This window comes from Strigops habroptila, chromosome 11 (genome assembly GCF_004027225.2).
Source record: "Strigops habroptila isolate Jane chromosome 11, bStrHab1.2.pri, whole genome shotgun sequence".
Classification (NCBI taxonomy): domain Eukaryota; kingdom Metazoa; phylum Chordata; class Aves; order Psittaciformes; family Psittacidae; genus Strigops; species Strigops habroptila.
This window is the reverse complement of record NC_046360.1, coordinates 87648-102977: the sequence shown is the minus strand read 5'-3', so window position 1 is coordinate 102977 and position 15330 is coordinate 87648. Positions and strand designations below refer to the sequence as shown.

At 41.1% G+C, this 15330-nt stretch overlaps 1 long non-coding RNA gene across 1 annotated transcript; it reads right to left on the bottom strand.

Moving 5' to 3' along the window:
- Positions 1–630: 630 nt before the first annotated feature.
- On the bottom strand, positions 631–13919 carry LOC115614795. Its single transcript, XR_003993852.2, has 2 exons — positions 10041–13919; positions 631–6427 (listed from the first exon to the last, which is right to left on the bottom strand). It is a non-coding gene; the product is annotated as an uncharacterized LOC115614795 (long non-coding RNA).
- Positions 13920–15330: the final 1411 nt, after the last annotated feature.

Here is a 15330-nt window from a genome sequence, read left to right as displayed (position 1 = left end):
TTTTCAGGAGGATCAGAGTTCTATTTCATTCCATATGTTCTTTTCCCAGTCTGAGCTATTTACATCAAGTGCTACTAGCACTCCTTTTCATGTTATGTGCATGCAGCACTTCCTTGTGGTACATGCTGTCTAATGGCATATGAGACATTACTATGTTGTGATTTAATGACCCACAAAATTCTCCTCTCAAAGGACCGGGACCCCACTGTGTTACCTGTTCACCTGATTTCTGCTTGTCGTTTGTGGTCTCTGTTTACAAACAGCAACAATGGCAACAGCAATGGCAGCTAATAAGTAATAATTTTATGCTTAATAATACACGGTCTGAGGCATTTCTTTCAATTTGTCTTGTTCCCATCATAATGTAAAACCTGTACTGTTGTTTTATCAATTTAGCTTTCCTGTATATTTGATACATAGTTTATCTTTGCTTTTTGAAACCGCCATGATTTTCCAGTAATTTATTAATTGAAGACCTTAGAAAACCAGACCAAATGACCGGCAAAAGTTAGTAATTCTTTCACCATCAAAAAGAGCTGCACAACACAGAACTTATTTCACAAACCCTTTGGGATGTAGGCAAAAGCAAATGGTGAATCCTTTTTTGTAAAAGGATTCTGTAGAAGGTAGTAGTTCAGAAATCACTTTTTAATGAAGATAATGAAACATACTGTAGTACAGCTGGATATTAATCCCCTCTCCCCAAACAGTATGCATGTTGCAGTTATACAAGAAAAACAGTGCAAGTTTTGCAAAACATTTCCAGTGTGGGTAACAGATTTTTTTTGTTTTGAAGATGGACTCCTACTGGACAGTTGAATAAAGGTGGATTAAAAAAAACCAAACATTAAAATTAACCTGGAAGGAAAGGTTTCATTGTCCGAGTACTTCCTCTCCCTTCCTCCTAAGTGTATCATTTTAAAATTGGGTCAGAACTGAAACACAAATGCCGCTTTGAGCCAATATTCAGAGACTTGCCCAGATGTAAGAATGCAATGTTTGAGTATCTTCAGTATCTCTTCCTTCCTACTAAAAATCACCCAACCATCTGCAAATTCAACCCAACTTGCCAGTAGTCATCTGGCCGTGCATCCACTTTCACATCTATCTACATCAGCCCAGACAAGACAAATCTATATGGCCCCAGAGAAGACAAATTTTCCTCAGTTAATAGCTAGCATACTAGGCTAGCTATTTTTCCAGCTTTCAACTAATAGAAGTGCAGTGAAACCATGAACTCTTGATTTTTGTCAGAACTGCAGTTCTGCTGGCAGAAACGTGACAGTTAGAAGGAACAAATGCCCATAACTTTGAGAGTAATGCTTCTAGAAGCATTATCCTTTGCTCGTGATAGACAGCAGGCTGAGCCTGCTGTGATACAATCCCAGGAAGTTGGTTAGCATTTCACATAAAATTCAACACTAGTTATATCGAAAGCAGAAATCAAATGATAGCATACTGTATAAAACCATTGTATTTGGAAAGTTTATGTTGCTGTGGACAACTTAATCCTCTGCTGTGCTTTTTCTGTATTTCGTTAAAATCCCTCTGGAGTTTCACTGTTTCTTGTTCAGATACAAGTGGAACTTCTGAAACAAGTTTCTGGTTGCATTTGTGTCTTTGGAAGAAAAGACAAAAGTTTTTTAAGAAAACCTGAAAGGCTTTCTTAAAAACAGAGATGACTGTTAAAGTAGTTATCGTAATGTCATTGCTTTGATCAAAGTGAGAATATTTGGTTATGTGGAATAGTAATGTACCAATTTTTAAAGTACCAGTTCTGTGTAACTCTAGTGCATACGTCCCCCAAGGAACAATATTTACATACTAAAAGTAGTGTCTGCAGCATATGTGCAGCATTCCTTTTATTTGAGCAACATTTGATGAAATTAGAGAACACTGAAGGTTTGCTGTTATCCCTGTGCAACAGTCAATTTCTGTTTTCTAGTACAGTGGTCTAAATTACAGGAGCAAAAGGAGAAACTGAACAAATGTCACTTTTGAAAACTCTAATAGGGTCTGGAAAGAAGGTTGGGTTTTGAGTACAAGAAAGATGGGGGAAGTGGAGTTCAGTTCTGTGGTGAATTTGGTGAATTCGGCACCCGCTATTGGCTTCCCCCCCCCTGCCTCCCCCTTCCCTCTAAGAGAAACATATCACCAAAATATTAATAGATACATTTGTGACTACATGGAACCCTCACAACTAACTGCTAGGGAAGAGTATAAGCCAGTTTACTGAGCACCTTGGTATTTTGATTTCCTGCGATTTGTTTTCTAAATACTGTGATTCTGCACACACACCCCACCCCCTCGAATCGCTGCTCTTGGAATCATGTGATGGTCTGAGAAACTTATCTTTCACTCTGAGGATACAAATGTCACTAGAGAGAGCCTGAAAATATAGCCCCTACTTGGTTTTCTGTTTGTTAAAGGAGAAAGACATCTAAAAGCGTGTAGCATTCAATGATTAGGATTTCTGTATATTTCTGTTGGTCTTGCTGCTTTTTAAGATACTTCACTCTACCTTACTATGCAAGTCTGGTCCTAGCTGTGAACACTGAGAGCAGCTCCTTTTCTAGATGATTGGCAGAGCTGGATGCAGAGGCAGAAGTTTTCAAAGACCTACAGTATGTAGGACTACTTCTTCCGCTTCTTATATGAAGCATATGACTTGTCATAGAGTTACATTTACCCTGAGATCCAGAGGAGTATCCAGTAGATGACAGAAGTTAATTGTTCAATAATTGTCTGATAAGTTTTCCCTAGTTAAAAATTACCTGTTCGGAATATGTTACTGCTACACAAAGGACTGCATCTTCTATTGCTACCCAAATACATAGCCCTGCTGAGTGCTATGGACTTTCATTAAACTCTCTCAATTTTTTTTTTTTTCATAAATTATAAGCTTTTTGTAGCATATGAAAAATACCTACAGATTTGCAAAATATACAAGAGTTTAGAAAGGTTGATGGCTTTATTCTATTTTTTTAAATTATTTTTTAATGTACAATTCTGAGTTTAGGGCAGCAGGTCTGTAAGCTGCTCCCAAATGGGAGATGTCTATGCAGCTGTAATGGTAGTGCTTTAACAAGTTGGGTTTTTATGTGGGAATCTGGTGTATGTGAAATCTGGCAAATACAGGAGGTGTCCTTTATCTGTGCACTTTTATATATGCAAAAACCATTAATTGCTGCAGTTATCTACAGTGTGTGGAGTGTCCATTTTTTGTACAGGGGACGAAGAAAAAGTGTTTGGGGTATGAACGTTCTCTGTGAAGTGTAGGAAACAATGTTTATGTGATTTAAAGGGAAGGAGCAAAATTTAGCAGTCTCTGGCCCTCTGACAGACACAGGTGATGGCTGAACTCAATCAATGGGCTGTATTTTCAGTGATGGGCATAGCTCTCATACTGGGTTCTGGTTTAAGAGTCTCTGAAATGATAAACCTGTTAGAAAGGCACAGGGCCAAAAACAGCACTGGCTAACAGACTGAACTATATACATAATTTATGAAAACATAACAACTTTTTAAAACAAAGTAGTAAAACCTCTGGGAAGTAATTTATTAGCCACGTAACGTTTTGTAGAGATTTCTTTTAAAATTTTAATAGTTTTTGTAGCAAGTTTATTTCTGTGTGGTAGAAAGGCTCCATGAATGGGCAGCAAACTGATATAGTTTTAAATTCTATTCGCCTGTTTGGCACAAGAGACATATAAGTATTTTCTAGGCAAATTCATGCATGCATTAAAGTGGGAATATGTTCAAAGATATGTGGAAAGTTACATTATCGTGCAATGCATTCCTTGGATGATGCATCAAATTTACCTATTGGTATTATAAGCACACCTGTTCTGAAACGGAACACTTTTAATGCCGAGCCTTATCACTCAGCAAATAAATTATTTTGACCAAAAAGTCATGTTTTTTATCAGTCAATCAATGAATCTCATGTTTGCATGTCCTGATAATACAGTTCCAACTTTGCTTCATAGTCTTCCAGCAGGACACAGGAATTATCCAGAATTGATGTTTTTTCATAACAGATAGTAGCAGGAAAATACCATGTTAGATTTCTTTGTCATTGAGAAAAACTATTAAAAAGGTCATAACACGTGCTGTTTCTCTAGCAGGTTCATCTGTGTTTTCAGCTCAATTGAGGCCTACCTTTCCTTCCTACATAAGAAAGTCAGGCGTGTCAGAACTGCAAGACTAACTCTTCCACATACACAGCCAAGCAGCATTACTTTATCTGATCTCTGAAAAACAGCAAAAAAAGAAAAAAAAAAAAAAAAGGTACAAATCTAAGCACCAGAAACCCCACATCAGGAACACATCGATACATTTCTTCATATCTCTTTGAATGTAGTCACGTGACAATTTTTTAAATTGTACATATGCTGTTAATTTTACTGTTCTTTGTATTTGTGGAACAAACTGGTAGAGTAGAAATACGTAATTCCTACATTTGACAGTTACAGCAAGTGGCTGCAGAAGCTGTTCGAACACAAAGGAAGGATGGCTAGCGGTTAATTTGTAGTCCACGCCACGAATGTGGGCCTGCAGCTAGTGGTGTTCCCCAGAGGTCAGTAGTGGGTGCAGTCTTATTCAACTTATTGATCAATAACCCAGGTGAAGAGCCAGAGCGTACCCACAGCAAGTTTGCTGGTGATACAAAGCTGGGAGGAGTAGCTGATAGACCAGAGGCTGTGCTGCCATTTGGTGAGGCCTGGACAGGCTGGAGAGTTTGGTGGAGAGGAGCCCAGTGAAATTCAACAAAGGTAAGTGCAAGGTCCTGCACTTGAGGAGGAACAACCCCATGCAGCAGCACAAGTTAGGGGCTGACCTGCTGGAAAGCAGCTCTGCGGAGAAGGACCTGGGAGTCCTGGTGGACAGCAAGTTAACCCGTGAGCCAGCAGTAGTGTGCCCTTGTGGCCAGGAAGGCAAATGGTATCCTACGGTGCATCAGGAAGAGTGTGGCCAGCAGGTCAAGGGCGGTGATCCTCCCTCTCTACTCTGTGCTGGTGAGGCTCCATCTGGAGCACTCTGTCCAGTTCTGGACTCCCCAGATCAAGAAAGACAAGAAACTACTGGAGAGGGTCCAGTGAAGGGTTATGATGATGATTAGGGGACTGCAGCTTTTCTCTTATGAGGAAAGGCTGAGACAGTTGGACCTGTTTAGCCTGCAGAAGAGATGAGTGAGAGGAGATCTTTTTTGATCCTTTCTCCATACAGTTTGATTGCTTTAAAAATTGCCCCTATTTTGGAATTATAATTTTGAAACTGCCTCTGCTGCTTAATGGTCTATGTAAAAGAGAGCCAGAAGTGACTGTTCTGACGTGAGTACAGGATGAACATGCTAAAAGTGTCATTTTCTTTCTGTGACTGCATAATGAGGACACATGAAAGACAGAAAGAAGCCAGATAGGAAGCAAATTTTGAATAATAGATCTCCTCTTGTTTTCTTATTCTACTAAATACATGCATAATACCGGTTCTGTCACTGTCTTACTGATGTAGGATGGTGCTAGCAAGATGCTGTATGGCTGTGGTGAACAACGGAGGGTAAAGGTAGGCAAGTAAATTTTTCATGACACATGAGAGGATTGGTAAAAGTTTAGGAGATGCAGCGTCTCGAGTGAACTTTCTGGGAGAAACAATGCTTCCTGAATTTTGTATCCTTTAAGGAAATACCTGCTGGAGTAGCACCATTGAAAAATTTTAAGTCCTTGTGTCAGCAATCTTTGTCCCCGGCTCAGTGTCACAGAGTCAGACAGAAGTGTAATTCCATGGCTCTGAGACACTGTAGTATCCTACGGTCAAAGTAGATTCAAGGCTCTGCCCTTTTTCTGTACCTAGTGATAGCAGTATCGGTATGTATCAGGGAGCATGCAGCCTAATCAGAGATAGGCCAACAGTGGTGCATCTGAGCTTTAATGCATCTGGGCTGCGTTTTTGCCAGCCCTTCCTTGCATTGCTTTGTCATGCCTGCAGGAAGAACTGCCCAAAGTACAGCCTGGCACACAGTGATGGCAGAGTGATGTGACAGACACTTCTGTGATCCTAGAATAGAAAATTTGGTTTCTAATTTGATTTATACCCTAGTTTAAGGAAAGAAGCGGGATACATGAACTGTTTCACAGGCTTTGGTCCTTCATCCAGTAACTTCTGTACAAGGCTCAAAATCTTATGTTTGGCTTACACACACCTTACATGCAGGTACTCCATCTCTGCTGAGTGATGAGAACCCACCACTGGCTTCATAGTTTGGTCCAATGGTGATTTGTCTCTATTGTGAAATCCTTGTATTCAATTTAAAATCGCAGCTTGTATTTCTTGATTTTGCAAGCTAGTTTTGCAGCTAGTCTCCTGAAAACGATAGGCAGACAATGATTCCATAATAAGAAGGCCTAATGTTTTTTGGTATCCTCGTCTGAAAAACAAGTGCAGAAAACTAATGAGATGTTAGACAACTTTCCAAAAAGAACTGTATTTACACAGAGCTGGAGCCTGGAAAAATGAAACCTAAAACTGAGGAGGAAAAAAAAACCCAAAAATAAACAAACAAGCAAAAAAAACCCAAAAACACACACACACAAACACCCACCCACCAAACACCAAACAAAAAACCCCCCAAAAAACCAAAATAAAATAAAACAAAACCCAAACTCCAACCCAAACAAAAAAAAAAACACACCACCAAAACAAAACCAAAACCAACAAAACAATACAAAAGACAGACAAGCCAGATTGCACTTAATACCAAAATATTGTCTGTCACAAACAGACTATATGTGTATGTATTGCTAAGATTTTATAATTTTTAGCTTCATTTTACTTCTGATTTTACTAGATTCTCCTTTTTGCTTTTGCTGGATGGTTTCTTTTTGTTCCTCTATCTGGTATTTTGTGAAGGGAGATTGCTGTGGTACTGGCAAGACTTGTAGTGGCATTGTAATTAGAAGCACAGCAAAATAATTATTAACAGAGGATTTCCATGGAAACTTTACTTCAAGGAAGCAAAGCTCAAAAGCAACAATATGTAGGCCCAACAGCTTAATTTGTATTTGAAATTTCAAATACAGAAATGGATTTTGCAAAATACCTGGTGCTCAATTTTCTTATTTTCGTCTCTCTTCCTGTCCAGTTTTCGTAGTCCTCATACCCTTTATTTTAATTGTTCTAGCTTTTGAAAAATAGAAGCTTATAGCAACTAAAAAACTTCAGTGATCTGTGATATAGAGTTTGAATTTGGTGTGCCACAAAACTGCAGCAAAAGTAATGGGCACTGTAGAGATGTACCCCTGGAAGCTGAGAATCACAGAGAGAGAGCTGAGCCCTGTGTTCTTGACCAGCATGAAAGAAGTAATTTGAAAAAGTGTGTTTTCATAGTTCATGCTGGAAGTAATTATGTGACCACTAATCACAGTGGCTGGGTCAGTGGTCACCCATTTGGGCACCAAGAAGTTTGGAAGAGCTGTCCATTAAGGTTGTCAGCATTTTCCTGGCATCAAGGCCTTCTGCCCAAGGGCTTGATAAAATGGATGTAAATGGCAGCATCCAGTTTGCTTATTGAGACAGACTGGCTTCTATCCAGTATGTATGCGGTTGATGGCAGCAATGGAAAAATATTCTTAGCTTTCAGCTTGTCAAAGTGTTTTGCCACTGACTTTTAAAGATATGGCCTTACTTTTTAAAGATTTCATTCTTTTCAGACTTTTGTTAGACATTCTATTGTAACTGTGAACTATGAAGCATGCTAAATTATCTGCTAAACTTCTGAATCTCTCATTTTCAACAGTTAACTAAAGTTAAGTCCATATGTTCTGCCCTGTCATATTAAACAGAAATGTTTTGAAATAACTCTAGTTTCAGTCTTTCCAAATAGCACCCCTACTGAGATTGGCCCCTGTGAACACAATCAGCTGCATATTGATTACCAGCAGTAGCTGGTCCAAGAAAACGTGTTGTAAACACTCATCTATTTAAAATTAAACAACACTCCCTGTTTCGTATGTGCAAGAATACAGTTGGTTTCTTTTATGCTAAAGCTCACAGTCTGCTGCCTAGACTCACTGTGGTTCATCTCACAAATATCACTAAACATGCAGAACTGCATTGGAAGTAAACAAACGATTGGTGCAGGCCTTCAGAGGCTGATGAAATTTGTCATCATTGCTGATGTATTGTGCATTTTCCACATTTCTTTGGAAGATGCTCAGAATGGAGAATCTGTTGATAGAAGTTATTTGATGAGTACTTTTGGCAACAATTAACTCAGCATTAAAAGTGCTTCAATATGTTATGTGGCCTTGCATCACTGGTGGTTTGAAACATTGCCATCTTGAGGACATATGGAGTGTTCATAGCATATGAATAAACCAAAGTTGAAACTGTTAGAAAATATTGTGCAGTTTCTTGTAAATCATGGAGACAGCCGAAATCCCAAGCTAACTGATAATAGTAGTGACGCAAGAGGGGTAATAAATTTGTGTTAGCTTGCTAAATACTATTGTATCACTTACAATAATTTTACCGCTCAATAGTAATACATTCTGTTTTGAGATAACTTAGTCTTTTAGAACAAAAGAGTGGAAGCATTCAGTAAGCATGGGCTGCGTTTCCTCTCGAATCACAGACTTGCAGAATGGTTGAGGTGGAAAGGGACCTCTGGAAGTCATGTTGTCCAGCTTCCTAGTTCAAGCAGGGGCACCTGAGTCAGTTGCCCAAGACCATGTCCTGATGGCTTTTTGGGTATTTCCAGGGAGGGAGACTCTACAACCTCCTGGGCAACCTGTGAAAAAGTGTTTCCTGATGTTCAGAAGGAACTTCCTGTGTTTCAGTGTGTGCCCATTGCCTCTGGTCCTGTCCCTGGGGACCACTGAAAAGAGCCTGGCTCCATCCTCTTTGCAGTCTTTCTTCAGGTATTTGTATACATTTATAAGATCCCTCCCTGACCCTTTTCTTCTCCAGGCTGAAAAACTTCCAGCTCTCTCAGCCTTTCCTTATACCAGAACCCCAATAATCTTCGTGGCCCTTCTTGGGAGTCTATCCAGCATGTCCACGTCTCTTTGGCACTGAGGAATGTAACACTGGGCACAGTACTGCAGGTGTAGCCTCACCAGTGCTGAGCAGAGTGAAAGGGTCACCTCTCTTGTCCTGCTGGCACTACTTTGCCTAATGCAGCCTGAAACACCATAAACCTTGTTTGCCTCAAGGGCAAACACTACCGACTCCTGTTCAACTAGGAGTCCACAGGGCCCCCAGGTCCTTTTTGGCAAAGTTTCTCTTAAGGCACGCATTTAATGATGTGCGACTTCAGAAGTGACCCCTCAAGTGTCTCAGTCTAGAAGGATATTTGCTTTTTAGTTGCAAAGAAAGTTAAAATTTTATTAGTTATGACAGAATGAAGTATAACAAGAAGTGGTTGGGGGCTAACAGTAAATGGTTGGGGTTGTGCCATCATTTATACTTGAAAAATAGCTCAAATTATGTGGATACTAAAGGATTATAATAATCTCTAGTTCTCTATGTCTATGCATGTATGCATAGATTACATAGGTATGTATATGTATAAAGCTGCTAAAAGAACATTGCATTTACATAAGAAAATTAAATGAAGGTAATGCTGTAAATAAGGATTATTTTTGTAGCCTTTGTATTTTTGTGTTATGGCATAATTTTTAGCTAGGTACTACGCTTTCTTGTTTTTCTAAGACTTAGTTTGAAATTTATTTTAGGTTGTCTACACAAGAAGCCTACCAGTTCCTTTCAGCCAGCCCTATAGAAAAGGAAGCATGTAGCCCTAAACCCTTAGAAAGTGCAGATCCATGAAATAATTAAAAAAAAACCCCAAACAACACTAAAACCCACCTGTTATTTAGATTTGAATATTAGTCTTTCTAGAAACCCAGGAATCTCATGTCCAATGTCTTCTCAAGTAAGAGAAGTTACTTTTGTCAAGGGCCATCATCATATACCCAGACTGCCTTGTTTGTGATAATGATTTTTTAATGACAGTTTGTAACATTGAAGAGGAACCAGACCTGTTCTCAGGGTGCCGCTCAGTGTGTCTCCAGACCATGCCCCTGTCACTTGGCAGATTCTTTCATTTGACCCAGTGAGTTCATAGCCCTCATTGTAGATGAAACTGATGGTTGAGCCCAGCAGGTAGTTCCATTCTTTCTTACATTGTTTGGATGATCTAGCCAGCCATGAGAGATCACTAGTAAAGGAGACGTATCTGGTTAAAGTATTTTGGATTTTGATTAGCAAATCTCCATCACAGTAATTCATATGGCATTTTAGTGGCAGCTCATGGAAAGAAGAAGGTTTTTAGGCTAACTGAAAGACAATACCTCCTGACTTATTTTCTTTTTTAAGTCTGAGTAAGACCAATGAAGCATAGAAAATGAAGATACACAGTGGTTTAGTAGTGGAAGAAATGGAAAGAAATGTATTTTGTGCAAAGGTTTCCTGGTATAAGGGCAATTCCCTCCAATGAGAGTGTTTACAGATGCATGAACCTACAATTGACCAAAGCCTCCTCAAACAGTGTTAACTATTTAGGTGCCTGGTAGAAAGAATAGAACTGTAGCGTTGGATGCTTTGTGGGAAAGTTGTATCACCTGTCTCTACATTCTCTACTGGCAGCTTGTGAATCTGATGAGAGAGTCTTGTGGAACTTCCCTCTTCAAGGCTTCTTGTTGTCAGGACATCGGTCAGAGTCACATAGCAAGACCATCTCTTTCAGCAGGGGATCATCAGGGTCTTTATAAGGGAAGAATACAGGTAGAAAGGAAGCACTGTGCTTTTCCCCATAGAAGAAATTGTTCAGTAAGAACTCTGTGTCGTAAGTAAAGAGAGAAGTTCCATTTTCAACAGTCATTTGGGAGATGGAGAAGGAGAGAGATGCATATGTAACATTGCCTACAGACCTGTACCACCTTCTGCTGCTTATCTGAGTGCTTTGTTGTGTAAACACAGATAGAGCTGGAAGAGATCTATGAAGCCCTACAGGTTGCCTCCAGCTGGTGATTGTTTTCCTTTTCATATGCAGCATTTAAACTTAGCATTAAAGTTAGTGTTTGATCAATTACTTAAAATCAGGTCCAAGTAATTATGTAGCTATGATTTCACATAAAGATGGTTTTAGATGCTTGCTGGCAAAATGGTGATAAAAAAGTACCTCAGAGGGAGCTAGCTAAATCAAATATTACAAGCAACCCAAATCCTAATCCTTTGTGTCCCTAAATTTATCATGTCTGCCTGGTCCTGCTTTTTGTTTTCACTCCGCTAAATCGCAAACTTGCTGAAGTAGGAGCAGTGAGACTTTTCAGTATGATCTGAATCCTGGGGTACAGCTACACTGTGCTAGATAAAGAGATCGGCTGGTAGCTGGTGGGTATTTTGCTTTGTGTTTCTGGCCCATCTCCTAAACCTGATGTCAGGAGGAACGCTGACCAGTGTAATGCTGTAGGCTAGATACAGCAGCCTAATCACTTTCATTAAATGAAAGCAGCTGTTCTTTTACACACAGCCACACACACACACAGAGAGTCATTTTTTTAAAAGGACAATTATTAAATTGTGATTTAATGAAAAAATTTTTAAATTGCTACCATGGTATTTGAAGGAAACATTGCTAATATTCTGGAAAAAAGATAGCTGGCCCTGGCTATTGCTATACTTCTGTAACACTGTAGTCTGGTGATGCTGTGTTCAGCTGACCATAGTAGATAAAATTCTGAAAATGTAAGCTGTGGAATAGGAGCTCTGACTCTGATGGAACAAAGTGCAGGACGCTCCATCATGGTTCTGCCTTCAATCGACTAGGTACCCACTTGAGTAGAGGAGGGTATACTTTTCTTACTCCCTTCTCTTCCCCTAGTACAGGTTGCTTAGCACAGACTTCATTTGCTAGTCTGTAAATCACAAGCTGTTCTGAATTTGTAAAGAAAATGTAATAATAAATCAGAGAAATTACTTACAGTTAGCTCCAAACTCAAACAACTGCTGGAGACTTGCATGAACTGACATGGTGGGTTTATTCTTGAAGGTATACTCACCGTCTGTGTTGCCATTCATTACCACAAAGAGACCCTCTGTGTGATTCATAAACTTCTCTGGGAGCAGAACTGTCAGGGTCAGAAATCCTCCACTTCCCCTTATTTCCACTCCAGACCCAGAAGAGAACATCACTGTGATGTTCTGATCAGCTGTAGAATGGAGAAAGAGACCTATAACAATGAGAGGAAGAGGAAAAAATAGCTAATCATCCATAATGAACAGATTGTTGTGCTTTAACCATTTTCCGTAAAACTTTATCTCCCTTCCACTCTGGGCTACATTCTGAGAAGGATTTAAGGGGAGGCCACACCTTCACACCTAAAACTGCAGTAAGATGGCTACCAGAGAGTAGCAGCAAAAAAAAGCCCACAGTTGATGTGATCTGCACTGCCTTCTGCCGGTGTCCTACGGCAGAAGCTTTAAGATAACAGATTATTGCATCAGAGAGTGGCTGTGAGCTGCAGGCACTGCTCTCAGTGGTCACAGGTTTCCTCTGCTTCTTGACTGTCTTGTCAAGGCCTCACCAATATGGCATCTTCTTCAAGCCCCATCACTGCCTTTCCATTTTTTTTTCCTTCCTACATCTCTCTGCTTCTGCAGCTCCTTGTCAATGTAGCCTTCCCTCTGCTCTTCATTATATTTTCCAGCCATTTGAAAAATACAAATTGCTACCCACAGAAAACTTTCTCTCCTGAATAGGAGGCTTATTGATAAAATTCTGGTCAAATTTAGAGTATTTGTCAATTACTCAAATTTATATAAAGATTAATCAAATTATTGCACCCCTGGAGGAAAAAAAGTCAACTTTTCATAGTCTTTTCGGCTTTAGAGAAAAAAACATCTGATCGATCAAGAAAGCTCCTGATAGGTGAGTGTGGAACTCAGTTGTATTTTAGTATATATTTTGTTATATTTCATTTTTCTTGGTAGGTTTCATTGCATATTAGATTAGATTAGATTAAATTGCATTAGTAAGCTCAAAGCAGAATGTGAAGGAGCTTTTACTTCCCTTCACCCTCCATGGGATGAGAAGGAAAACCATTACTCTGCAAGTCACTAAAAGAGGACATAGAAGACGTGGGCACTGAAGCCACCTGGAAAACACTTCACTGTTGCTGCCAGGATTGCATGCCATCCCTTCATAACCCTTTCACATCCCAGAAAGTTCAGGCCAGTACCAGGTGTGGTAAAGGTTGTAATTTATGTTATTGGGACATTCTGGGAGGGGAGAACGTGCCACAGTCCAGCCTACTGGCAGAGTGGGTGACCTGCTCTTCCTGGGGGCGCTTCGGTACAGCGAGGCTAACTGCCAGTAATGCTGATGCGAAACAGGAAAGGTTGCAGGTTCTGATGTGCTCCCTGCTACACCTCTCCATGGGAACACAGATAGCTATGGTGTGCTTCTCTAGCATGCTTGATCCATGGCTATTTGGAAGGAGATGTGTAGCCCATAATTCTGGTGGCTGTATTCCTGCCCATATTGTAGCTGTCATCAGTCTCAAAGGCCAGAAGAACCCATGCACTGGGCTAGTGTAAACACAGGGCCAGGTAGGCAAGTTGGATGGAAAGGGCATTCTCACCCATGCCCTCAGTTTTATTTTTTGCACCAAGGCCCATGCCAGCAGTGCACTACCACTGACTGCCTCAGTCTGGCAGCAACTGAACTGGAGAAAGTCATGTAATAATAAAATAAAATGTAACAAGCTGGGACATTGCTTGTCCTTTGCTTCACTCCCTACATCATTTTTTGAGTGACCTGCAGCCTGCTTTGCAAAAGGATGCTGAAAAGAGAGGTGCAATGCATGCATCTAGAGATATTTTACTATAGATGGATATAGAATCATAGAACGGTTTGGGTCAGAAGGACCTTACGATCATCCAATTCCAACCTCTGCCATGGGCAGGGACACCTTCCACTAGACCAGGTTGCTCTGAGCCCTGTCCAGCCTGGCCTTGAACACTACCAGAGATGGGGCAGCCACAGCTTCTCTGGGCAACCTATGCCAGTGCCTCAGCACCCTCACAAGGAAGAACTTCTTCCTTATGTCTGACCTGAACTTTCCCTGTTTAAGTTTAAACACATTACTCCTTGTCCTGTATATATTTAGATATATATAGATATTTGTAACTAATCTTTTGGGTCCATCCAACTTTGCTCAGAGAAACTTATGACGTTCTGGTTCAACAGGACCTCCAGATTCAGATCCTCTGAGTAGTGTACTTCGATCACACCAGAGTTATTCTGGATGGCCACTGCAGACAAGCCTGTCACCTGAGCCCCAGTTCCTTCCAAATAAAAAAAAACAACCCTGCAAAATACCCAATATGATATAAAGTAAATATGGAAAGTTACAGTGAAACAGACTAAAAAAAAAACCCAAACCCCAAACCAGATATTTCTTAAAAATAATTAAATATGATTATTTATATTTGAGGGAATTGCTAAGCATGTAAGTCACATACATAAAAATCCACACTTTGTCTCCTACTAGTATAGTATATTGAAAGCAGAATGTTTTATGCCAAAAAAGTCTATAAATTCTAAATATTTCATCCCAGTGTAATGTCTGAGCTATATAAGAAGGCTGTTTGAGCTCCTTCTTGCCCATTTAGTCCTGTGAGTAAGGCTTGGGAAAATCAAAGAGAATTTCAGAAAGAGCGTGACAGAAAAAGGAACCAGAATGAACAAAAGTTTAAGAAATTGATCTTCAGAATGAACTGCTGCCGGCCCCGGCATCATCGACTGGACCCGGTGGACGAGGAGGTGCTCGGTTGGCTGAGGCTGGAGCTTGGCCTGGGCGGGGCGAAGGAGTTGCCGGAGCTCTGGCTCGGTCACCACGAGTTCGACTTCCCCGCGGCCCTGCCGGCCGGCTGCTGAGGCTGGAGGGCGGCCGGGGCGGGGACTGCGGCGTCGCCCCACCGTGGACCCGCGGGCGCAGCGAGGACCCCGGCTGCCCCACGGGGGGCGAGGGTCGGCTCTGCGGGCGGGGAGGGGGGCGCAGGGACCCCTCGGAACCGGACCGACGGCGGTAAGGGGCCGCCCTCGGGGATGGAGGAGGGGTGGGGCCGCGCTGCCCGTCCGCAACTCGGAGCCACCTCGCTGGGCCGGGCAGGTGGAGGGCTCAAGCTGCTGTCCAATAAAATCTGAAAGGACCTTTGTCCCCCCGGCTGTGCACCTTTCCCTGTCCAGCTCAGCGCTGAGGCTGAAGCGGGACGACAAGGGGGTACTCCGTGGGAAGCGGTCCGGGTGGGAGGAGGGTCTGGCCA